Source organism: Saccopteryx bilineata, chromosome 2 (genome assembly GCF_036850765.1).
Source record: "Saccopteryx bilineata isolate mSacBil1 chromosome 2, mSacBil1_pri_phased_curated, whole genome shotgun sequence".
Classification (NCBI taxonomy): Eukaryota; Metazoa; Chordata; class Mammalia; order Chiroptera; family Emballonuridae; genus Saccopteryx; species Saccopteryx bilineata.
In genome coordinates, this window is record NC_089491.1 from 355,916,798 (window position 1) to 355,941,494 (window position 24,697).

The window sequence follows — 24,697 nt, forward strand, 5'->3', positions numbered from 1 at the left end:
CACTCTTATTTAATGTGGTACTAGAGGTTCTTGCCACAGCAATCAGACAAGACAAAGAAATAAAAGGCATCCATATCGGAAAAGAAGAAGTAAAGGTATCACTTTTTGCAGATGATATGATCCTATACATCGAAAACCCCAAAGAATCCACAAAAAGACTTCTAGAAAAAATAAGCCAATACAGTAAGGTCGCAGGATACAAAATTAACATACAGAAGTCAATAGCCTTTCTATATGCCAACAATGAAACATTTGAGAATGAACTCAAAAGAATAATCCCCTTCACGATTGCAACAAAAAAAATAAAATACCTAGGAATAAACATAACAAAGAATGTAAAGGACTTATACAATGAAAACTATAAACCATTGTTAAGGGAAATCGAAAAAGACATTATGAGATGGAAGAATATTCCTTGTTCTTGGTTAGGTAGAATAAATATAATCAAGATGGCCATATTACCCAAAGCTATATACAAATTTAATGCAATTCCCATCAAAATTCCAATGACATTTTTTAAAGAAATGGAGCGAAAAATAATCAGATTTATATGGAACTATAAAAAGCCCCAAATAGCCAAAGCAATCCTAAAGAAAAGGAATGAAGCTGGGGGCATTACAATACCTGACTTCAAACTCTATTATAGGGCCACGACAATCAAAACAACATGGTATTGGCAGAAAAATAGACACTCAGACCAATGGAACAGAATAGAAAGTCCAGAAATAAAACCACATATATATAGTCAAATAATTTTTGATAAAGGGGCCAACAACACTCAATGGAGAAAAGAAAGCCTCTTCAACAAATGGTGCTGGGAAAACTGGAAAGCCACATGCAAAAGAATGAAGCTGGACTACAGTTTGTCCCCTTGTACTAAAATTAACTCAAAATAGATCAAAGATCTAAACATAAGACCTGAAACAATAAAGTACATAGAAGAAGACATAGGCACCAAACTCATGGACCTGGGCTTTAAAGAGCATTTTATGAATTTGACTCCAATGGCAAGAGAAGTGAAAGCAAAAATTAATGAATGGGACTACATCAGACTAAGAAGTTTTTGTTCAGCAAGAGAAATTGATAACAAGATAAACAGACAGCCAACTAATTGGGAAATGATATTTTTAAACACCTGCTCAGATAAGGGCCTAATATCCAAAATATACAAAGAACTCATAAAACTCAACGACAAACAAACAAACAATCCAATAAAAAAATGGGAAGAGGATATGAACAGACACTTCTCCCAGGAAGAAATACAAATGGCCAACAGATATATGAAAAGATGCTCATCTTCTTTAGTTATTAGAGAAATGCAAATCAAAACTGCAATGAGATATCACCTCACACCTGTTAGACTAGCTATTATTAACAAGACAGGTAATAGCAAATGTTGGAGAGGTTGTGGAGAAAAAGGAACCCTCATCCACTGTTGGTGGGAATGTAAAGTAGTACAACCATTATGGAAGAAAGTATGGTGGTTCCTCAAAAAACTGAAAATAGAACTACCTTATGACCCAGCAATCCCTCTACTGGGTATATACCCCAAAAACTCAGAAACATTGACTTGTAAAGACACATGCAGCCCCATGTTCATTGCAGCATTGTTCACAGTGGACAGGACATGGAAACAACCAAAAAGCCCATCAATAGATGACTGGATAAAGAAGATGTGGCACATATACACTATGGAATACTACTCAGCCATAAGAAATGATGACATCGGATCATTTATAGCAAAATGGTGGGATCTTGACAACATTATACGGAGTGAAATAAGTAAATCAGAAAAAACCAGGAACTGCATTTTTCCATACGTAGATGGGACATAAAACTGAGACCAAGAGACATTGACAAGAGTGTGGTGGTTACGGGGGGAGGGGGGAGAGGGAGAGGGAAGGGGGAGGGGGAGGGGCACAAAGAGAACTAGATAGAGGGTGACAGGACAATCTGACTTTGGGTGATGGGTATGCAACATAATTGAACTTTAAGATAACCTGGACATATTACCTTTGAATATATGTATCTTGATTTACTGATGTCACCCCATTAAAAATAAATAAATAAATAAATAAATAAATAAATAAATAAATAAATAAAATCTTGTTGCTTTTGAGAAATTGAAAGATTATTGTGGTTGAAATACAATAAGTAGAATAGTGGAAAGAGATAAATCTTATAAGAGAGACAGGGTCCACATTATCTTTCATATTGATTAAAATATGAAGTATTGGATGGCTTCAAGAAGATTACTATTAGCATATATTTTATATATATTTTTAAAGGTCATACCTGCTGCTGTTTAGAGAAATTGGGAAAGTCAGGAGGTCAGGTAGGAAGCTACTGCAGTAGACCAGAAAAAAGATGATGTGTTGTAGACTAAGTAGTTAGTGGGAGGTGTATTTTCCATATATTTTTGATAGGACATCCTGATGTCTTTCTATCTCTTCACTTTTCCCCCAAGTAATTTATCCTGCAATCATATAATACTTTGTTTCAGTCTTAAAAAGTGCTCTTCCTTCACTTGCACATTTCCTCTTTACTTGGACATTTAAAACCATTTGCTTAGGTCATAACCCCCTCAGGAAAGCATCCTGTGCTCCACATCTTGTACTTGCTATAAGATAGCACTAATCACATTTCCTTATGATCGCCTGCAGATCCCTCCACTTCCTACTAAGCTCTATATAAGTTGAGCAGTGGCCATGCCTAACTTGTTCTACCTGGTATCTTTAGCATCTAATAGATTTCCTAGCACCTGGTAGATATGGAATAAATATTTGTTGAGTAGTAGTAAAAGAAAATGCTCTCTTACTTTCTTACTGTAAATAAACATACCAACATGTATTTGCTATAGTAGCACTTCATTTTTGTCATTTAAAATCAAAATCCTATCTAAAACTGGAATTTATGTTTCTTTCCTTTTGGTAATACTTGCAAGGCTTAAAGTGCAATAGGTATCTTAATCATAAAAGCTTGCTTCAGTTTGGTTCCAGAGGTCAATATAAATTATTAATTAATCACCAAAGGTACAATTATTTTCCTTTAAAAAGAAGCATTTTTAGCCTAACCAGGCAGTGGCACAGTCCAGGTGCTGGCACAGTGGATAGAGCATCAGACTGGGACTCAGAGAACCCTGAGGTTGCCAGCTTGAGCACAGGATCATAGACATGAGCCCATGGTTGCTGGCTTGAGCAAGGGATCACTCGCTGTGCTGTAGCCCCCCAGTCAAAGCACATATGAAAAAGAAATCAATGAACAACTAAGGAGCTGCAATGAAGAATTGATGCTTCTCATTTCTCTCCCTTTCTGTCTGTCCCTATCTATCCCTATCTCTTTCTCTCTCCGTCTCTGTCACACACACACAGCACTTTTAAATGAATCAATCAAGTAATAGTTGTCTGTCATGTATCAAAAACTAGGCTGTTTATTAAGAGAAATGAAGGAGAATACATTACAACTTTTGATTTCAATTAACTTAAAATCTATTTGTCAAACAAAAATTAACAGAATAGTAAATAAAAGATATTAAGCAGAATCTGTATTGAATACTACCCTAGTAAAAATAATATAATCACAAAAATACATATAAAGATGAATTTATTTTTATAATACAAAGAAAAGGCTTTGTTTAAATTTGTCTTGACCATGGCATTCATAATTGGAACAGAAAGATTGGAAGATGGGGGAGAACTAAGCTGTGGCTTAGGGACAAAAAGAGTAATTAAATTAGAATTATGTCTGAAACATTGTTTAAAAGTAATATTGGCTAGAGTTAGGTGGTTTGAGATGAATCAAAGAAGTTCTGACAAATTCAAAAGAGCAATATTATAGTAAGTTTTGATGATAAAGAAGTCTATTTTAGATTGTACACAGGAGGCAATGGAGTGACATTAAGTATCATCAGTGACTTTTACTAATGAAAGGAGGATGGTTAAATACCATTTAGACTAGGAAAGAAACAATAGATATCTATCCTTGGTCATAGAGTAGGAGAAATAATAAAACAAGATCTTTTATGATGAAGGCATGCAAAGCATTTAATCAAGGTCAATGTATTTAATGCATTCTGCTTATGAATATGAGTGCATGGATAGTTCTTCAAGATCATACTTTTAATTATTTTGAGTATATACACAGAAGTGAAATTTCTGCACCATAGGTTGGTTCTATTGTTAATAGGAGGTTAATAGCCACACAGATTTATTAGCAGTTGTACCATTTTGCATCCCCAACAGTACTGAACTAGGATTCCAATTTCTCCATAGCCTTGTCAATGCTTATTTTCTCTTTGATAAAAGTCATATAATGGGTGTGAAGTGATCCTTTTTATTTTTTTCTTTTGCTCTTTTGTATCTCCAAGCTCTTTTGAGATTTCCAAATGTACTCCATAAAGATCAGAAATGAAAAAGAAGGTTAAATGACAGATGCAGACATTGCAAATTTTAAGAACACACATGCTTTTACATCTACAAATCTTTTGGGGTTATTTTCGGCTTTCAAGTTCCCCCTAAATGTTTTTTTTTTTATTTGTTAGCTTTTATTTTGATAATTTCTTCTCTATTTCCTGTTATATTAATTTTTACTTTATATTGTTATTGTGGTAATAATGTTACCATTACATTCATTTTATGTGTGCAGTCCAATAGCATTAAGTACATTCACATTGCTATGCAAGTATTATGTTTAGTAGTATAAAAAGTACATACTAGTGCTTAAAAATCATATAATTATAAAATGTAAAACTATTCTACCACCTCACTACTTCTTTCTCATCCAATATCTCAGTCTATTTCTCCTCTTTTTTTTTCTTTTTTTTTTTTTTTTAGAGAGAGGGAGACAGGAACATCAAGCTGCTCCTGTCTATGCCCTGACAAAGCAATCACACCAGCAACGTCTGTGTGCTCCTGGGTGACACTACAACCAACCAAGCTAGAGCTTGATTTTTATTGCTTTTTAGAGAGACAGAGAGAGGAAGGGAGGGAGAAAAGGGAAAGGGAGGGAAGGGGGAAGGGGGAAGCATTTGTTATTTCACTCAGTTGTGCGTTTTTTGGTTGCTTTCTGTGTGTACCCTGACTGGAGATCAAACTCGTAACCTTGTTGTTTCGGAGGACTTTCCTAACTGATTGAGTTCACTAGCCAAGGCCTCCCTATTTTTTTTTAATATATTTAAAAGTTTGTATTTATATTTCACCCTGACCAGTGGTGATGCAGTGGATAGAGTGTTGACCTGGGATGTTGAAGACCCAGGTTTGAAAACTTGAGGTCACTGGCTTAAGTGCAGGCTCACCAGCTTGAACATAGGATCATAAACATGATCCCATGGTCTCTGCCTTGATCCCAAAGGTTGCTGGTTTGAAGCCCAAGATCACTGCCTTGAGCCCAAAGGTTGCTGGTTTGAAGCCCAAGATCACTGCCTTGAGCCCAAAGGTTGCTGGTTTGAAGCCCAAGATCACTGCCTTGAGCCCAAAGGTTGCTGGTTTGAAGCCCAAGATCACTGCCTTGAGCCCAAAGTTGCTGGTTTGAGCAAGGGGACACTGGCTCACCTGGAGTCCCACCCCCCATCAAGGCACGTATAAGAGGCAATCAATGAACAACTAAAATGACACAGCTACGAGTTGATGCTTCTCATCTCTCTCCCTTCCTGTCTCTCTCTCTCTCTTGTTAAATAAATAGTTTATATTTCAGTATTTTCTGAGTTTTAAGTTAACATTATAACCTGGAAGAAAATTACTTATGTTTTCTGACATTTTTACCCTCTCATCTGTGTTTTGTTTGTATTTTTAATATTTATGTTAACCATACCCCTTTCACTTTCTTGACCATCAATTCCAACACAGACACATGCTTCTCCAAGCCAATAAGCAATTCTGTATGTCCACTATAGATGCAGAGACTACTGAGATGATCAAAACCAATGATTCTACTCTGTTTTAAAATATCCATTGTGGAATGAAGTAAACTTTGAATATAAACACACAGTTAATGTAGTGGTAGATAAGATAATGCTATAATATAAGGATGTGCTATAATAGAGAATAAGAACAAATGGCAATTTTGAAAAGTAATGTCAAGGAATGTTTGGTTGAAGACATAATACTTGAATTAACACTTCATGGATGAAAAATAGTCACATAAAGATATGAGTAAATTTCTTTTTTTTTGTTTGTTTATTTTTCCTTTATTATTTTTTTAAAAAGCCCCTAAGTTCTATGGCTTCCAGGAAGCATAAGAGAAACGGAAGTGCCATTTCTGTACACTTTTTTTTTTTTTTTTTTAGTTTATTCATTTTTAGAGAGAAGAGATAGGAGAGAGAGAGACAGGGGGGAGGACCTGGAAGCATCAACTCCCATATGTGCCTTGACCAGGCAAGCCCAGGGTTTTGAACCGGCGACCTCAGCATTTCCAGGTCGACGCTTTATCCACTGCGCCACCACAGGTCTTCTGTACACTTTTTATAGCAACACCTAGACGCACAAGCTGCCGCAAACGCCCCAGCAGCTCTGCCCGCCCAACCCTGACTACCTGGCTTCTGCCGCACCTGTGGGCTGAGATGGGGCTTTAAGGCGCTTGTCTCCTGTGGCTCAGCAGCCTGAGCATGGACACAAGAAGCCCCCACACCGGGCACAGCCCTGTGGCCACATGGGTGGCCGCGCCAGACTTCAGAAGCAGGTGCAGCAGAGCACCTGCGGGCCAGCTGTCCAAGCTTTGGTGCAGCATTTTGGCTGGGGTGCCACCCCCACCCCACCTTCCCCTTTGGTTTGGGGAGGCCCACGGCAGGCTCAACCACCACCCCAGGCAACAATGTCCTACAGCACCCCCTCGAGAAGATGGCCTTTGGATAGAGGGAGACAAACTAGACTTTATGACACTAACAGGGTGGGCTAGGCGGCATGGGTGGCCCGGGCCTCCAGGTCACACTACTCACTTCAGCAGACATGGCGGGAGGGGCGCAGGGCAGGTGGCCACTGTTTTCTTTTCCTTATTTTAAATAGTTAATGCTCTTGGTGGAAGGGAGGACTAGACACAGGTGTAGAAATTTCGGCCAAAGTCTTATGTGAAGGAAGTAACCCATGTGGGGGCGAGCAGCTAGGGCCACAGTCTATGTCCTGGCTGTGGCCACCAAGACAAGCTCCCCCAGGGACTGCAGCAGGAGAGTGTAGGGCACCACCGCCAGGGTCATTTGTGTCTCTGCAATGATTTCCTCTTTCTCCTCTTGAAGAAACAGCAGCACTTGGTATCATCCGCCACCTCTACTTCTGCAGGGGCTGTGATGGGGGCATTGGAGTGACCAGCGGTGGGGTCGTGGGCATTCAGCTCCCCATTGGTGGAATTCAGCGCCTGGTTTTTGCTGTACAGCTGGGCTTTTTCCCTTGGCTGAGTTTGCTCTGGCAGGTCTGAGTAGACTGTGCCGATGGGCGTCGGCAGCGGCTTACCTGCCCAGTCGTACTCATAGTCTAACACAAAGCTGCTGTGGTCGAAGAGGTCAGTGAAGAGCTTGCGCAGGTAATCGTAGTCCAGCTTCTCAAAGAAGTCCAGGCGCCGCACATAGCGCAGGTACGTGGCCATCTCCTCTGGATGGCTCTTGCAGAGCACCTCAATGGGCGTGGCCCGCTTGGTGTCCCTGACCTTCTGGTAGCGCTCCTTGAGCGTATCGGCCTTGAGCCCCTGCCAGGACAGGCTGCCATGCAGGAAGTACATGAACATGTGGCCCAGTCCCTCTAGATCATCACGGCGGCTCTGCTCTTTCTTTACCCAGGTGCGTGTTGATACTCATGTAGCGCGCTGTGCCCATCAAGCTTTTGTGCTCACGGTAGGGGATGTGCTTCTAGGTCTCAGGGTCAATGTATCCTTGGCTAGCCCGAAGTCAATGATGTGGATGGCATGCTGCCGCTTGCTGCCCGGTCGCCCTACCAGGAAGTTCTCGGGCTTCACGGCACGGTAGATGAGGCTCTTGGTGTGTACATACTCCATGCGCGTGATCAGCTGGATGGCGATCATGAGCACAGTCTTGAGTGTGAACGTGCGGTCACACAGGCCAAACAGGTCCTCCAGGCTGGGCCCGAGCAGCTCTAGCACCATGGCATTGTACTTCCCGCATGGGCCGAAGTAGTAGACCTGAGGGACACCCTCTGCGGTGCTGAGCTGCTTGTAGAAGCGGTACTCCAGGTGTAGCTGTGGTGCCCGGGACTTGATGGGCTCCAATTTGATAGCTACGTATTCACTTGTATAGAGATTCTTTCCTAGCCGAGCTCCCCGAAGTTGCCACAGCCTATCTTCTTCCCAACCCGGAAGTTGGGGCCTACCATCAGGACCCCCGAACTGGTCCCTGTGCTCCAGACGCTGTGGCTGGTCCGGCCGCCGGCCTTGGACATTCTCCGGCCCTCCTCCGAATCCCCTTTTCCTCCTTTCTTGTCAAAATCCATAAGTTTGTGGTACCCTGGCCTCTCCACGGTGACTTTACTGCTGTACCAATCCCACGCCTGTGGAGACCTGAGGTCACAGGCAGCTCTTAGGGGCTAGAACACCATGGCGCCTGGTGGACTCCTGGCTAGTAAGACGTGGGTGCTCGTGAGAGCCAGGCTGCAGCAGTCATCTCGGTGGCCTCGAGGTTGCACACAGGGGAGGACACATTCTGCTAATAGGTCCTGCCACCTCCAATCTCGTGGCTCCCAGCTCTCGGCCTCCGCCGTGGCCGTGGCCCCGCGGCCAGCCGGCCGAGCTGGGTGGCCCGGTCTCCCTCAGCAGCGCAGTGTGGGCTGCGCTCCAGGCCCCACTTCCGCTTCGGCGCCTGCTTGAGCCCCCACTCCCGCACTGCTGGCCTTTGCATGTTGGGCGGGGGCGCCCGGCTCGCCCCTCTCCGATATAAGTAAATTTTAATGGTCATTAGTCTGAAATTATCTTTTTAGCTTTCACTTATAGTATGACAGATTAGTTTATAACAGAGCAACCCATAAAACTGATTATACAAACTGGCTAAAATTCATGAAACTGTTTAAAGTCAAGGAAGAGCAGTTAAAGAAGCAGGTTTGGGTTCTGATCTGAGGGAGAAGAGAAAAGAGACTATGGGATCACTTTCCCACTCTTGCCCTAGCTGATTTATTCATTGTGTGTAAGGCTCAGAAGCTAAGAATCAAGCAGCAGTTCTGAGCCATCTGTATCTCATGGGTAAAGGAAGAAAGAAATTGGGCTTCAGTTCTCTGATGACAGCCAATGAAATAATCCAATCAGAAGAGGAGATACTGGCAGAAATAGGAGCCAGACCTTTCTTGTTGCTTTTCCACTCAAAGCATTTTTCAAATTTTATGCTGTGCAGGATGAAAGGAAAATAAGCCAAGCAGAAAATAGAACACAGAGTAAAAAATGAATGTAGATCTTAAACAGTCTCATTATAGCAGGGAATAAAATTTGGAATTCAAGACTACCACTGAAGAGGGGCTATTGGTATATCCTCAGATTTGTGCTCTAAAAAGCTAAACAAAGATGCAAACAAAACAAAATAGAAACAAACTTATAGATACAGAGAACAAACTGAGGGTTGCCAGATGGGAGGCGAGTGGAGGGTTAGACACAAAATGGAGGAAGGAGATTAGAAAGAAGTTGACACTTTGAGTTATAAAGTCATGGGGATGAAATGTACAACATAAGGAATAGAGTGAATAGCATCATAATACTATGGATGATTACAAATGATTACTAGACTTATTGTGATGATCACTTTGTATGATACATAAATGTTGAATTACTATATTGTACACTTAACACTAATATATTGTATGTCATCTATAATTAAAAATAAATTTAAAAACAATCAATATTTACATTTTTAATTAAGTATAATTTCAAAGAAAGAATAATGAGCATTCCCTTTTTTTGAAGTTACATTGCTTTTTAAAAATTAAACAAAAACAACCATAGTTATTTTAATGCAATTAATTTTCTCTATAATGTGTCCAAAATTAATATATCTTATTACTAAAACTGATAGGCATTTCACCAAACTAGTCTGATACTGCCATTACATTTCCATTTCCACTGCATGCACGCATGCGTGTGTGTGTGTGTGTGTGTGTGTGTGTCTGTGTTTGACCAAAATGAAGCATATTTTTGGAAACTACGTTCATTACCAAATCTTTAGGTACATAATCAAATTTGTAATTACAGAACAATTATATGAATGAAATAAACAGTATATGATTATAGGTGATTTCAGCCTGGAAACACAAAATGCTAGAAGACAATACCATGTATTTGCATTATAATAGAGAGTTATTTTCTCTCTTTTGTGCTATTTCATTATAATACTATACATATAGTAATACATGAGTGATATTCAATTCATTAAACCATGACAATAATGATAAAAATAGAAATAGCTAATGAAAACAGTACTCAATAATTTCTTAAAAATGTTTCAAAAAAATTTACCTCATAAAATTTCACTTAAATTTATAAAATCTTTAAAAAGTATATGTCCATGAAGTTACAGAAAACAAAAATTCTATTCTCTATATTAACCGTCAATATACCAAGTTATTAATGTCACTATAACTATTATATCTGCTGTAATTATTTCAGTTAAGAATACAGGTTCTCTGAATATGCAATTTTAAAGCAAACCAAATTCATTAAGACATAGCCTTTAAGTTCCAAAATATAATGCTCACAAAAATTAGGGGATATTTCATATTTTTGTGAGCATTATATTTTAAAACTGAAAGGCTAACTTTTTGTGAGCAGTAATATATTTCCTATGTAAATGCTACTTAGAAACACACTATTCTTTGAATTTGTCTTCTCGTGTGTTTCTCAACCAATCTCATGAAAAACATCATTTCAGTACTCTTGAAATTATTTTGAAAATAAGCAAATTCCCTAATTTAAGGATCATTACCATTTCATTCAAGTTCTCACCAGTCTCCTTCCTCAAACTTTACTTCAGCCTAATGAATGGCTGATGATAATCTCAACAACTGTATATTCCACCTCTTATCTTTTGCACACCCCATTCTGTTTGCCTATTGAACAATTACACAGCACTTACAAGTATTCTTAGTCTGAATTTACTTAGATCAAATTTCTGCTGCAGGTTGGCCACGTTGTTGTGAAAAAAATAGATCAAAAGTGGAAGAGTTGAGGTTAAGGAAAGAAGTGATGGGCTAAAAGATGAAGAAAGAAAGATAATATGGGACATGGCCAGTTGGCTCAGTGCTAGAGCGTGAGCCTGGCGTGCAGAAGTCCAAGGCTCGATCCAAGGCAAAGGCACACAGGAAAAGCACCCATCTGCTTCTCCACCCCTACCCTTCTTTCTCCTCTCTGTCTCTCTCTTTCCCTCCCACAGCCAAAACTCCATTGAAGCAAAGTTTTCCCGGGCGCTGAGGATGGCTCTGTGGCCTCTGCCTCAGGCGCTACAGACACTCTGGTCTCGACAGAGCAACACTCCGAATGAGCTGAGCATTGTCCCCTGGTGGCCGTGCCGGGTGAATTTCTGTAAAGAGCAGGCGGGAGTTTTGTCTGACTGCCTCCCCTTTTCCAGATTCACAAAAGAAAAAAAAAAAGATAGATAATATTGGCAATTACAAGTAAAATACTTGTAAAGAGGGAACAATAGTAAGAAGGGTAATGAAGATAAGGAGAGTTCAAGAACAAGAGAAAATCACATCAGTCAAGATGAGCTGAGGAGGATGTGGGAAGCTCACGAAGACCTAAGGAAAAGACTGCCTTGTGCAGCAGGATGCAGAGAACAAATGAGGATACTGGAAACTTACAAGGCTGTAAAGGAGTCACTGTCGGTGCTGGGCTGCAGCACAGGCCTGGTGTAAAGAGTCTGCTTTGGGCAGAGAGCCACCGTGGAAGCGTCTCATTCCTGCAAAAGCAGAGGTTACACACACTCGTGCTGGCTTTCTCTTCAGTTGTAGAAGTAAGTAGTTCCACTGGTTCTGGATACAGAGATAATTATATAATACCTTCCATGAATCAAGGCAAGCTTCATTTCAAACACTAAAGAAAATTCAGACGTGAAAGTGACACCTTAGGGTGCTCTGGACGAGTAGTCTGCTGCAGGTTGTGCAGCCTCCTCCATAGGATGTGGGTTGACACTGAGTCCCAGGTCCAAATATTGAACTGTGACCTGAGCAGCGGTTGACTGCTGAGCTTGAGCAGTCTCTTGATGAGGAGGTGTCATTCCGGTGTCCTCGAGACACTGTAGTCTGCTGAAGGTTGGCCACATTGCTGTGAAAGGAATGGATCAAAAGTGGGAGAGTTGAGGTTAAGGAAAGAAGTGATGGGCTAAAAAGATGAATAAAGAAAGATAATATGGGCCATGGCCGGTAGGCTCAGTGCTAGAGCGTCGGCCTGGCGTGCAGAAGTCCAAGGTTCGATTCCAGGCAAAGGCACACAGGAAAAGCGCCCATCTGCTTCTCCACCCCTACCCTTCTTTTTCCTCTCTGTCTCTCTCTTTCCCTCCCGCAGCCGAAGCTCCATTGCAGCAGTTTTCCCGGGCGCTGAGGATGGCTGTGTAGCCTCTGCCTCAGGCGCTAGAGAGGCTCTGGTCTCGACAGAGCAACGCCCCGAATGGGCAGAGCATCGCCCCCTGGTGGGCGTGCCAGGCAAATTTCGGTCAAGAGCAGGCGGGAGTTTGTCTGACTGCCTCCCCGTTTCCAGATTCACAAAAGAAAAAAAGAAGATAGATAATATGGGAAATTACTAGTAAAATACTAGGAAACGGGAAAGAATAATAAGAAGGGTAATGAAGAAAAGGAGAGTTCACGAACAAGAGAAAATCACATCAGTCAATATGAGCTGGGGAGAATGTGGGAAGCTCACAAAGACCTAAGGAAAAGACTGCCTTGTGTGGCAGGATGCAGAGAACAAATGAGGATACGGGAAACTTACAAGGCCATAAAGGTGTCACTGTCGGTGCTAGGCTCCAGCACAGGCACTCTGTGAAGAGTCTGCTTTGGGCCGAAAGCCACTCAGGACCGCGTCTCATTCCTGCAGGTGTAGAGGTTACACACACTTGTAGTGGGTTTCTCTTCAATTGTAGAAGACAGTAGTCGTGCTGGTCTGTTTACAGAGATAATTATATAATACCTTCCATGACTTCAGGCAAGCTTGGCTGCCGACCCTGAACTGAATTCAGATGTGAAAGTGCTACCTCAGGGTGCTTGGAGGAGCTGTAGTCTGCTGCAGGTTGTTCAGCCTTCTCCATAGGATGTGGGTTGACAGTGAGCCCCAGGTCCACAGATGTTGTGGACCGGTAATGGCAAAAAGCCATTATAGATTCAAGGCTTGGCAGGGGGCTTAAGTTCTACCCCCTCCATCTCCATATTTGGCTTTGATGCTCTGTGTTTGCACCCACTCCCCTTCCTTCCTTGGGTTGCAGGAAGCAATATACATACCCTTCCTCTGACTCTTTGTTTTCAGATGTTTGTAAAATTCACTAATGTATACTGTTTTTGCCTTGGGAGAGTTCCTGTCTTAGCCTTTGATGTGCAACTTTGTATCAGGGTCCTTGATTTGCATAGGTCCATATAATAAAGCGAACTGAGGCTGTGAGGCACTCAGATGCTGCCAGGCAGTTTGAGGAGTCCTCCCGGTCCCATCGGTTTTGTTCTGACAAAGTGTGTTTCCTTAATTCCGCACCGTTATTTGGAAGCTGCGCTGGTCCGCGGCACACAGATTGGACTGTGACCCGAGGAGCTTCTGACTGCTGAGCTTGAGCAGACTCTGGATGAGGAGGTGTCATTCTGGGTGTTCTCGAGACACTGTAGTCTGCTGCAGGGTAGCCACATTGTTGTAAAAGGAATGGATCAAAAATGGGAGAGTGGAGGTTAAGGAATGAATTGATGGTCTAAAAAGATGAATAAGGAAAAAGAGTATGGGCAATTACAAGGTAAAGACTCTTAAACAGGAAATAATAGTATGAAGGAGAATCAAGATAAGGTAGTTGAAAAGCAAAAGAAAAGCCACTGATCAGAAAGCTGATCAGTCAAGATCAGCTGGGGGGCCGGGCACCAGCTGAGCAGCAGCAGGAGCGGTGAGGTCCGCTTGAGATGAGGCCCCCCGTGCCTTGCAGCCCCTCCCTCATACTGTGTATGGAGACACCGTCTGTCACCCGCTTCTGAGCTACTGTCTGGCTGGGGACCCATGGGGACCGGTGTGGCTTCGGGCTCCGGCCCGTTCCACGGAAGCTGGATTCGAGCTTGGCCGGCTGACCCCACCACCCGAGGACTGCGCGTGGCCCGCAGGCCTCGTCGCCCAAGTGAATCCCTGTGGCCCGGCTGTCCCGTCCCAGGAAGTGGCCGTCCTGACGGCCATTGCTCACTCTGCAGTGCAGCCGGGCCTGCCCGGCATGCAGAACCTAAAAGCAGATCCAGAAGAGCTTTTTACAAAACTGGAGAAAATTCGAAAGAGCTCTTTTGGTGAGGTGTTCAAAGGCATTGACAATCAGACTCAGAAAGTGGTTGCCATAAAAATCATTGATCTGGAAGAAGCTGAAGATGTGATAGAGGACCTTCAACAAGAAATCACAGTGCTGAGTCAGTGTGACAGTCCATATGTAACCAAATATTATGGATCCTATCTGAAGGATACTAAATTGTGGATAACAATGGAATATCTTGGTGGAGGCTCTGCACTAGATCTATTAGAACCTGGCCCTTTAGATGAAACACAGATTGCTACTATATTAAGAGAAATACTGAAAGGACTTGATTATTTGCATTCAGAGAAGAAAATTCATCGCGATATTAAAGCTGCTAATGTTCTGCTCTCGGAACATGGAGAGGTAAAATAAAGCTGGCCGATTTTGGAGTGGCAGGCCAGCTGACAGACACCCAGATAAAAAGAAATACCTTTGTGGGTACCCCATTCTGGTTGGCACCCAAAGTCATTAAACAGTCAGCCTACGACTCAAAGGCAGACATCTGGTCCCTGGGCATAACAGCTATCGAGCTTGCAAAAGGGGAACCACCTTACTCTGAGTTGCACCCCATGAAGGTCTTATTCCTTATTCCAAAGAACAATCCCCAACGCTGGAAGGAAACTACAGCAGGCCCGTCACGGAGTTTGTCGAGGCCTGTTTGAATAAGGAGCCGAGCTTTAGATCCACTGCTCAGGAGTTACTGAAGCACAAGTTTATTATACGCAATGCAAAGAAAACATCCTACTTGACTGAGCTCATCGACAGGTACAAGAGGTGGAAGGCCGAACAGAGCCACGAAGACTCCAGCTCTGAAGATTCTGACACGGAAACGGACACGGACGGCCAAGCATCCGGAGGCAGCGACTCTGGGGACTGGATCTTCACGATCCCAGAGAAGGATCCGAAGAGTCTTGAGAATGGAGCTCTTCAGCCATCAGATTTAGAAAGAAATAAGATGAAAGACATCCAAAAGAGGCCTTTCTCTCAGTGTTTATCTACAATTATTTCTCCGCTGTTTGCACAGTTGAAGGAGAAAAGCCAGGCGGACGCCATTGTGGCCCAGCTTGTTCAGCGGCTCCAGAAATATTCTCTAAGTGGCGGAGGAACTTCATCCCATTGAAATTCCTTTGGCATTTGGGTTTTTTTTTTTCTCTCTCTTCTTTAACCTCCTCCTTTAAAAAGTCAACGAAAGCCTTTGCTGACTCTGCTCAAAGATGCACCATCGAGGGCTGTCCCACAGCCGAGGCTGCCTGTCTGGGGCCTCAGGGTCCTTCCTCGCTGGCCTTGGCCAGATAAGTCTTTAGATGGGGTGTGGGGAGAGTCAGCCTCTTCAAGCGATCATTTTATCATTCTTGTTTTTAATTTTAACCATAGTGCACCTATCAAGGAAAGTGTCTTTAAAAACAAAACCCCTGAAATGTATATTTCGGATTACGATAAGGCAACTGAAGAAATGAAACCTCAGGTATCCAGCTTTAAGTTGTACCTCCCCTTCCCGGGGGACAGAGATCGCTCTGGTGGGTCAGTGTACAGATTTGTATATAGTGCCATTATTACAGAAACCCTTTTGGCGTGCATAAGAAATCACTGTGTACAAATTGGCCAAGTGCTTCTGTAGATAATGTCAGTGGAATAAATATTTGACAGGCCATAACTTGAGTCTATTACCTTGCCTTTATTAGAGGTAATTTTGAATTACGTGACCAGTGATTTGAGTTTTATTTTGTATTTGCACGGTTTGCCATTAATAATAATTAATGCCCCTCTTAAGGAACACTCCTATTTGTACCTCAACAAATGCAAATTTTACTTTTTTGCCTTACAACCCTTTTTAGGTACGCTTAGAAATTGATTTCCGTTTTCACTGATGGTACTATTTCTTAAGTGTTTTAAATTGGACCATATCTTGCCTCATAAAGCTGTAAGTTATTATTTGAAGTTTTCCACCACTGAAGTGCTCTCATCTGACGCCCGTTTGGCATTGTCCACTGCCAATGATGCACTGCTGCCGCCCCTCCCCACCCCCCGTATGGATTTGTTGATCCTTGTAGTGAAATCTGCATATCACCTTTCCCACCTAAAAATGTCTGTATGCTTACACGAATAAATTTTATAAAATAAAAAAAAGATGACCTGGGAAAGATGTGTGGAGCTCAGGAAGACTTCATGAATAGGCTGCCTTGTGCGGCTGGATGCAGAAAACAAATGAGGACAGGGGAGTCTTACAAGGTGGTGAAGCTGTCTTCGTTGGTGCCGGGCTGCAGCACAGTCACGCTGCGGAGAGTCTGCTTTGGGCCAAGAGCAACCTGGGACAGCGTCTCATTTCTGCAGGAGTAGAAGTTACACACAATCGGGGTGGCTTTCTCTTCAGTTGTATAAGAAAGTAGTTCCACTGGTTCTGGATACAGAGATTATGATGTAATACCTTCCATGACTCCAGGCGGGCCTCAATTCAAACTCTGAAGAAAATTCAGATATGAAAGGGACACCTTAGTGTGCTCTGGAGGAGCAGCAGTCTGCTGCAGGTTGCGCAGCCTCCTCCATAGGATGTGGGTGGACACTGAGCCCCAGGTCCAAAGATTGAACTGTGACCTGAGCAGCGGTTGACTACTGAGCTTGAGCAGTCTCTCGATGAGGAGGTGTCATTCCGGGTGTCCTCGAGACACTGCAGTCTGCTGCAGGTTGGCCACATTGCTATGAAAGGAATGGATCAAAAGTGGGAGAGTTGAGGTTAAGGAAAGAAGTGATGGGCTAAAAGATGAAGAAAGAAAGATAATATGGGCCCTGGCCGGTCGGCTCTGTGCTAGGGCGTCGGCCTGGCGTGCAGAAGTCCAAGGTTCGATTCCTGGCAAAGGCACACAGGAGAAGCGCCCATCTGCTTCTCCACCCCTACCCCTCTCCTTCCTCTCTGTCTGTCCCGTCCTCCCCCCCCACCCCACAGCCGAAGCTCCATTGGAGCAAAGTTTGCACGGGCGCTGAGGATGGCTCTGGGGCCTCTGCCTCAGGCGATAGAGTGGCTCTGTTTTTGACAGAGCAACACCGCGGATCGGCGGAACATCACCCCCTGGTGGGCGTGCCGAGTAAATTTTGGTCAAGAGCACGCGGGAGTGTGACTGCCTCCCAGGTTCCAGATTCACGGAAAAACAAAAACAAAAACAAAAACAAAAGACAGATAATATGGGCAATCACTAGGAAAATACTAGAAAACAAGAAGAAATAGTAAGAAGGGTGATGAAGAAACGGAGAGTTCACGAACAAGAGAAAATCACATCAGTCAAGATGACTTGGGGAGCATGTGGGAGGCTCACAAAGACTTCAAAAAGACACTGCCTTGTGCGGCAGGGTGCAGAGAACAAATGAGGATAGGGGAAACTTACAGGGCCGTAAAGGTGTCACGGTCGGTGCTGGGCCTCAGCACAGGCACGCTGCAAAGGGTCTCCTTTGGGCCGAAAGCCACTCACGACAGCGTCTCATTCCTGCAGGTGTAGAGGTTACACACACTTGTGGTGGCCTTCTCTTCAATTGTACAAGACGGTATTCGGGCTGGTCTGGTTACACAGATAATTATATAATACCTTCCATGAGTTCATTTAAGGAATGGATCAGAAGTGGGAGAGTTGAGTTTAAGGAAAGAAGTGATGGGCTAAAAAGACGAAAAAAAAAGTTAATATCGGCTCTGGCCGGTTGTCTCAGTGCTAGAGAGTCGGCCTGGCGTTCAGAATTCCCGGGTTTGATTTCCGGCCAGGGCACACAGGTGAAGGGCCCAACTGCTTCTCCACCCCTCCCCCTCTCCTTCCTGTGTCTCTTTTCCCCTCCCGCAGCCAAGGCTCCACTGGAGCAAAGATGACCCGAGCAATGAGTTTGGCTCCGTGGCCTTTTCCTCAGGCGCTAGAATGGCTCCCGTCAAAACAGAGCGTCGCTTCATATGGGCAGAGCATCACCCCCTGTTGGGCTTGCCGGGTGGATCCCGGTGGGTGATGCGGGAGTCTGACTTCCCCCCCGTTTTCAGCTTAAGAAAAATACAGCCCTGGCCGGTTGGCTCAGCGGTAGAGCGTCGGCCTAGCGTGCGGAGGACCCGGGTTCGATTCCCGGCCAGGGCACAGAGGAGAAGCGCCCATTTGCTTCTCCACCCCTCCGCCGCGCTTTCCTCTCTGTCTCTCTCTTCCCCTCCCGCAGCCAAGGCTCCATTGGAGCAAAGATGGCCCGGGCGCTGGGGATGGCTCTGTGGCCTCTGCCTCAGGCGCTAGAGTGGCTCTGGTCACAACATGGCGACGCCCAGGATGGGCAGAGCATCGTCCCCTGGTGGGCAGAGCATCGCCCCATGGTGGGCGTGCCGGGTGGATCCCGGTCGGGCGCATGCGGGAGTCTGTCTGACTGTCTCTCCCTGTTTCCAGCTTCAGAAAAATGCAAAAATGCAAAAAAAAAAATACAAAAATACAAAAATAAACAAAACTCAAAAATAACTTGAAGCCAGACTATCACTACTGATTCATTGTACAGAAGGGTTGCCCATTAAAAGAGTTGAGCCTACAAGTCACTGAAGCAAAGCACAGAGCAGCACAGAATTCTTTACCCTTCTGCCCTCGATCTCTGATTAAGTTTCAAACAAAACCCGACCTAAGGACCTGGCTGGTTTGCATTAATGAAAGCAGAACAAAATCTCTACTCAGAGAAATTGCTTATAAAGCTTGAATACTGTAAACTCCTCTCAAAAGAGAAGCTTCCCTGGACCTTTAGCATTGACTATTTTCATTATGATGGTACTTAAACACCTGCAGACCAACTAGGTGGAAACTCACATAATGGTAAAACCAAGCTAACAACATACATTTAAAGGGAAGAATGACGATCTGGTGCAGAGCGCCCTCTTCCAACACAAACAGGGACTGACAGGTGGCTCAGGCTGGCACACTCAGCAAGTGCGGGCCAAGAAGGGCCACTGGTTAGTCATGCTGCCCACTTCTGTTTATTTAAACCTTTATATTTGTACAGCTCCCTGGGTGCAAAGTCCTTAGCCTACTCTTGGCTCTAACACATCATTTACCATATTAATTTCACCTCTATTCTTCTATTCTCGTATTTGTTTCCAACCATTAAAAATGTATTATTTAGGAAGATGAGTAGGCAGATGCACAGACTCCCAGCTCACACCACCAAACTGGAATACAAATCAATTTAGGAACAATCAGCATGTAAAACCAACTCTGGATTACAAGAATAGCTCTCAACAACCAAGGAGCAAAGAAGAAGCCACAACAAACCTGGTAGAAAGTGCTTGAATCTCCCCTGCTTACAGTAACAGGGGGGTTGGAGGGGTGAGGCTCCAAGGAAAAGAGCAGAAAATACTGCTCATAGCCACTTGCCTGGTGATCAGGGAGCGAGATGTGTTGAAAGGGCCGGCTTGTCTTCCAAAAAGAAAGGGGAGAGAGAGGGACAGATGGTGAGGGGCAGAGGAATGCAGGGAACGTCCTGAGAAGCTGCCTCATCCAGGGCTGGAGGCAGCCATAGCTGGGGGAGGGGCTGATCCTTCCACAAAACAAAAGATAAAATCGCTTCCAGGTCACAGATCTCCAGACATCTCTCCAGTTCCAATCAGTGCAACAAGACACAGCTGAAAACAAGAAGTGGGGAGGAGGGGCAGTAACTCAGGTCTCCATGGAGATCTGAGAAACACCTCCCACTACTGAAGCTGAGAAAACAGCCTGCCCCCAGAGAGATTAACTGGTAGAAGAGGCCTTCAGAGTCTCAGGTTACACCCACTGCATTCCTGAATACCAATAAGCCTCCTGCTGAGATCAGTAAACAAGACTATCACCTGTTAAGAAAACAAACAAATCAAGACTTCAAAGCAGCCCAAATCCGGAAGTGGATTACAAATAATAGCTGATGCCAACCCAAGAAGACCTAGAAATAACACAATTGAAAACTGGAGGCAGACAACACCAAGCCTAGACTCAACCAGCTCTACAAACAAAATACCCAAACACACAGACATAATGAGGAGACAGAGAAGTGCAATCCAAATGCAACCACAAGAGAAACCTTCAGGAGATGAACTGAGTGATATGGAAATAACCAAACTTCCGGATGCAGAGTTCAAAATAATGATTGTAAGGATGCTTAGGGATCTTAGAACAACAATGGATGGTCATTATGAACACTTAAATAAAGAAATAGCAAGTATGAAAAAGATATTGAAATATTAAAAAAGAATCAGTTGGAGATGACAAATACAATATCAGAAATGAAGACCACAATGGAAGGAATTAAAAACAGGATGGATAGAGCTGAGGATCAAATCATAAAGTTGGAGGACAACTTGAATGAAGGCAAGAAAGCAGAGAAGAAAAAAGAGACTCAAAAAGTCTAAGGAGACAGATGGCTTCTTTCCTTCTCCCTTTTACTGTGGGAACTTGGTCAAGCTCTTGGAGATGGGGCTGACCTGGCCTATGCTTATGTGGACTTTAGCAACAACAGTACAACACTGGCCTCTCTGTTGGTGGCAACCCTGATCACACCTTGACCATCTGGAATTGGAAAGAGGTCCCATACTGCCATACTGAGGACAAAAGCTTTTACCCACAAAGTTTTTAAGGTTACTTTCAATTCTGAAGATGATGGGCAGCTCACTACATCAGGATCTGGCCACATCACATTCTGGCAAGTGGCTCTAACATTCACTGGTCTCAAGTTTCAGGGTTCACTAGGTCTACTTGGTAAAACACCCACAACTGATATAGAAGGTTACATGGAGCTCTCGGATGGGAAGGTGCTCTCAGGGTCAGAATGGGGCAATATGCTGGGGTTTGGGAAGCTGGCCTCATCAAAGTTGAGCTTTGTCAATCTGGAACCAAGTCTTGTCACCAGAATCCCATCAACCAGATGATGCTGGTTATGGGTGAAGTCATCACAATTGGTTCAGACGGATACGTTAGGATATGGAATTTTGAGGCCATAGACACTGCTGATGTTATAGATAAGACTGGATTGCTAGAGATTGAGCCCATTAATGAACTTCAAGTAGACAAGAATGTTAAACTCTTCTCTATGATAAAAATGAATGAAACAGGAAATAACTTTTGGTTGGCTCAGGATTCCAATGGAGCCACATGGAAGCTTGACCTTAGTTTTTCAAATATCATAAGCCACTCTGGAGGACAGATTATTGTGGGATTTGAAGATGGGGTTGTTCGAATTCTTGAACTTCATGATCCAAAAGGGCTCACCATTTACGCAGGACGGAAGAAGTTTTTGGATGCAGATCTCCATCTGAAACATGTTTTCAAACCCCATACTGCTCATGTCACTGCTTTAGCTTTTGAACATGATGGAGAAATTCTAGCCACAGGGAGTAAAGATAAAACTGTGTTCTTCTTTGAAGTGGAAGAGAATTATAAACCAATTCATTATATTAATACTCCTGGACCTGGACCTGTTTGCCAGTTAATGTGGTCTACAAACTCTCATCCTGAAAGTACTTTACTGATTTTCTGTGAGAACAGCTGTTCTTGAAGCTCCACTTCCAACTATAAAGAAGGAGGTACAGGATCAAGATGCAGTGTCCTATGAAATCAAAGACATGTCATAAAATATTTCCATTTCTCCAGTGTCAAATCTAAGATACTGAGATTTATAGAAATTGAAAAGAGAAAGAAAAGGAGTTGAAGGAGAAGCAAAAGGAAGAAAGGAGAAAGCAGCTAGCAGCAGAGATGGGAGATGAAGAAAAGGAATACTAGAAGGAAGAGGAGGAGGAAGAAGAGGAGGAGGAAGAAGATGGGGAGGAGCCATTACCTGAAAACTTTATTCCATCAACTCCCTGTCACATTCTCTGTGGATTTTACCCTGTGCCAGGAAAGTTCTGGGTTTCTTTGGGAGGCTATGATTCTGGTTTTCTCTATCACTGTGAGTTTCCCCCATATGACAAAACAGTGATATAACAAAAAATAAAGATGAACCTTTTGATTTCCGTTTTGAGGATACAGAAAATAATCCTATCCAAGCCATCACTTTCAGTTTTGAACAAGATACAATGTCTTGTGGATTGCAAGATGGAGCAATTCGAATCTATATCCTAGATCCGAATGATTCTTCATTGACCAGTATGGAAAACTACTGGCACTTGAACATGTATGACAATGATTATGGATGTGTTAAAAGCATTTCTATTAGCTATGATGACCGTTTTTTGGTGACTGTTGGAGCAGATAGTAGTATTTTTGTTTTCACTTTTTTTTCTGTATTTGAGCTAAAGAAAGGCATCAAAGCCATAGTGCCACCTCCCAGGTTAGGAATTGAAACAGAGCCAATTCCAGAAGATATTCAAGATGCCAAAGCCTACAGTATAGAGAATGCCAGAAGAAAAAGAGAACATGACAAGTTAATGAAAGAAGTGGAGAAAATAAAGGCTGGGAAAAGAGAACAACTCAGAGCTCTGAGGAATCAATTTCAGAATCTACTAGAAATAAATGAAGAGTTACCAGAGAATATGAAGTTTAAATGAACAGATTTTGATATAGATTTCAAAATTTGTGCTGAGATTGATAGAAAATAGTTTATAAAATTTAAAAAGTGGAAAAGGGCCCTGGCCGGTTGGCTCAGTGGTAGAGCGCCGGCCTGGCATTTGGAAGTCCCGTGTTCAATTCCCGGCCAGGGCACACAAGAGAGGCGCCCATCTGCTTCTCCACCCCTCCCACTCTCCTTCCTCTCTGTCTCTCTCTTCCCCTCCTGCAGCCAAGGCTCCATTGGAGCAACAGATGGCCCGGGTGCTGGGGATGGCTCCTTGGCCTCTGCCCCAGGCACTAGAGTGGCTCTGGTCGCAAGAGAGCAACACCCCGAATGGACAGAGCATTGCCCCTGGTGGGCGTGCTGGGTGGATCCCGGTCGGGCGCATGCGGGAGTCTGTCTGACTGCCTCCCCTTTCCAGCTTCAGAAAAATACAAAAAAAAAAAGTGGAAAAGGAATTGGCTTGGGAAAAAGAGAAATATCACCTTGGCCTAAAGAACTACAGAATAGGTTTCGTGATCCTCTGGAAGGTGATAGTATTGTAGTTCATGCCATAGGAAGTGATCACAAGATATCCTCCTACAGGCTTGTGAAGTGCTCTAAGTACTCCAAATCCAAAAAGGTCAGTCAGACAGAAGACCAAGCAAATGGGAGAGGTTTGAAAAAGAAGGAACTGGAAGAAAGGACAGCCAGAAGGATATAGGTGCAAGTATTAGTGAACCAGAAAAATCAATTATTGAAAACAGGAAACAATTTCGGCCTAAAACCCTGAGTCAAATTATGGTGCGCAGTCAAATTGAGAAAACTAAGAAACTTAAGTTAAAAGCTGAAAGGGCCCAGATGAAGATTCAACAGCAAAAAAAAGAATGGGAGGAACTGGACAAAAATAAACCGGCTGATAACTATGAAGATCCCAAAGATATTCAAGCCATCAAAGAGGCTCAAATGTACATGGGAGACTTCAATCTAAAGACAGCCCCAGACTATAAGATACCTGAGCACATGAGAATAAATGCTGCCAAGAAAGAAGAGAAACTGGGACAGCTAGACTCTATGACCTATGCACAGAAAAAGCACATGAACAAGTCCATCCTCTCTCTTTGAGACCTAAAGTGGCTGTCATCGAGGAAATACAGTGCCTGGTACAAGAGCTGAAGAACATTCAGTCAACTCTTCACATATCCAAGCACATCCCCATTCCGCAAATCCCTCAGATACACCCAGAAGAAGTTCCTGAAAAGAGATTTCACTATGATGAAGAAACTCTCCTAGCTTTTAAGCAACAGCAGATGAAAAATGAGGATGGAAAGACTGCTCAAGAGGAACAGGAAGGGTCCACTGGCTCAAGTGGACGATTCCTTAGACTCACTTCTGTAAAGGATGGGGATTTGACAACACGAGATTCATTATCTAGATCAGGGGTCCCCAAACTTTTTACACAGGGGGCCAGTTCACTGTCCCTCAGACCGTTGGAGGGCCGGACTATGAAAAAAAACTATGAACAAATCCCTATGCACACTGCACATATCTTATTTTAAAGTAAAAAACAAAACGGGAACAAATACAATATTTAAAATAAAGAACAAGTAAATTTAAATCAACAAACTGACCAGTATTTCAATGGGAACTATGCTCCTCTCACTGACCACCAATGAAAGAGGTGCCCCTTCCGGAAGTGCGGCAGGGGCCGGATAAATGGCCTCAGGGGGCCGCATGTGGCCTGCGGGCCATAGTTTGGGGACCCCTGGATTCAATGATCCAATCAAA

General features: G+C 43.4%; 3 pseudogenes; 2 read left to right on the forward strand and 1 right to left on the reverse strand.

Moving 5' to 3' along the window:
- Positions 1-6,481: 6,481 nt before the first annotated feature.
- On the reverse strand, positions 6,482-8,755 carry LOC136326655 (casein kinase I pseudogene; annotated as a pseudogene).
- Positions 8,756-14,065: 5,310 nt separating this feature from the next.
- Positions 14,066-15,931, forward strand: LOC136326656 (serine/threonine-protein kinase 24 pseudogene; annotated as a pseudogene).
- A 3,613-nt stretch (positions 15,932-19,544) lies between these two features.
- LOC136322649 (cilia- and flagella-associated protein 44-like) lies at positions 19,545-22,928 on the forward strand (annotated as a pseudogene).
- Positions 22,929-24,697: the final 1,769 nt, after the last annotated feature.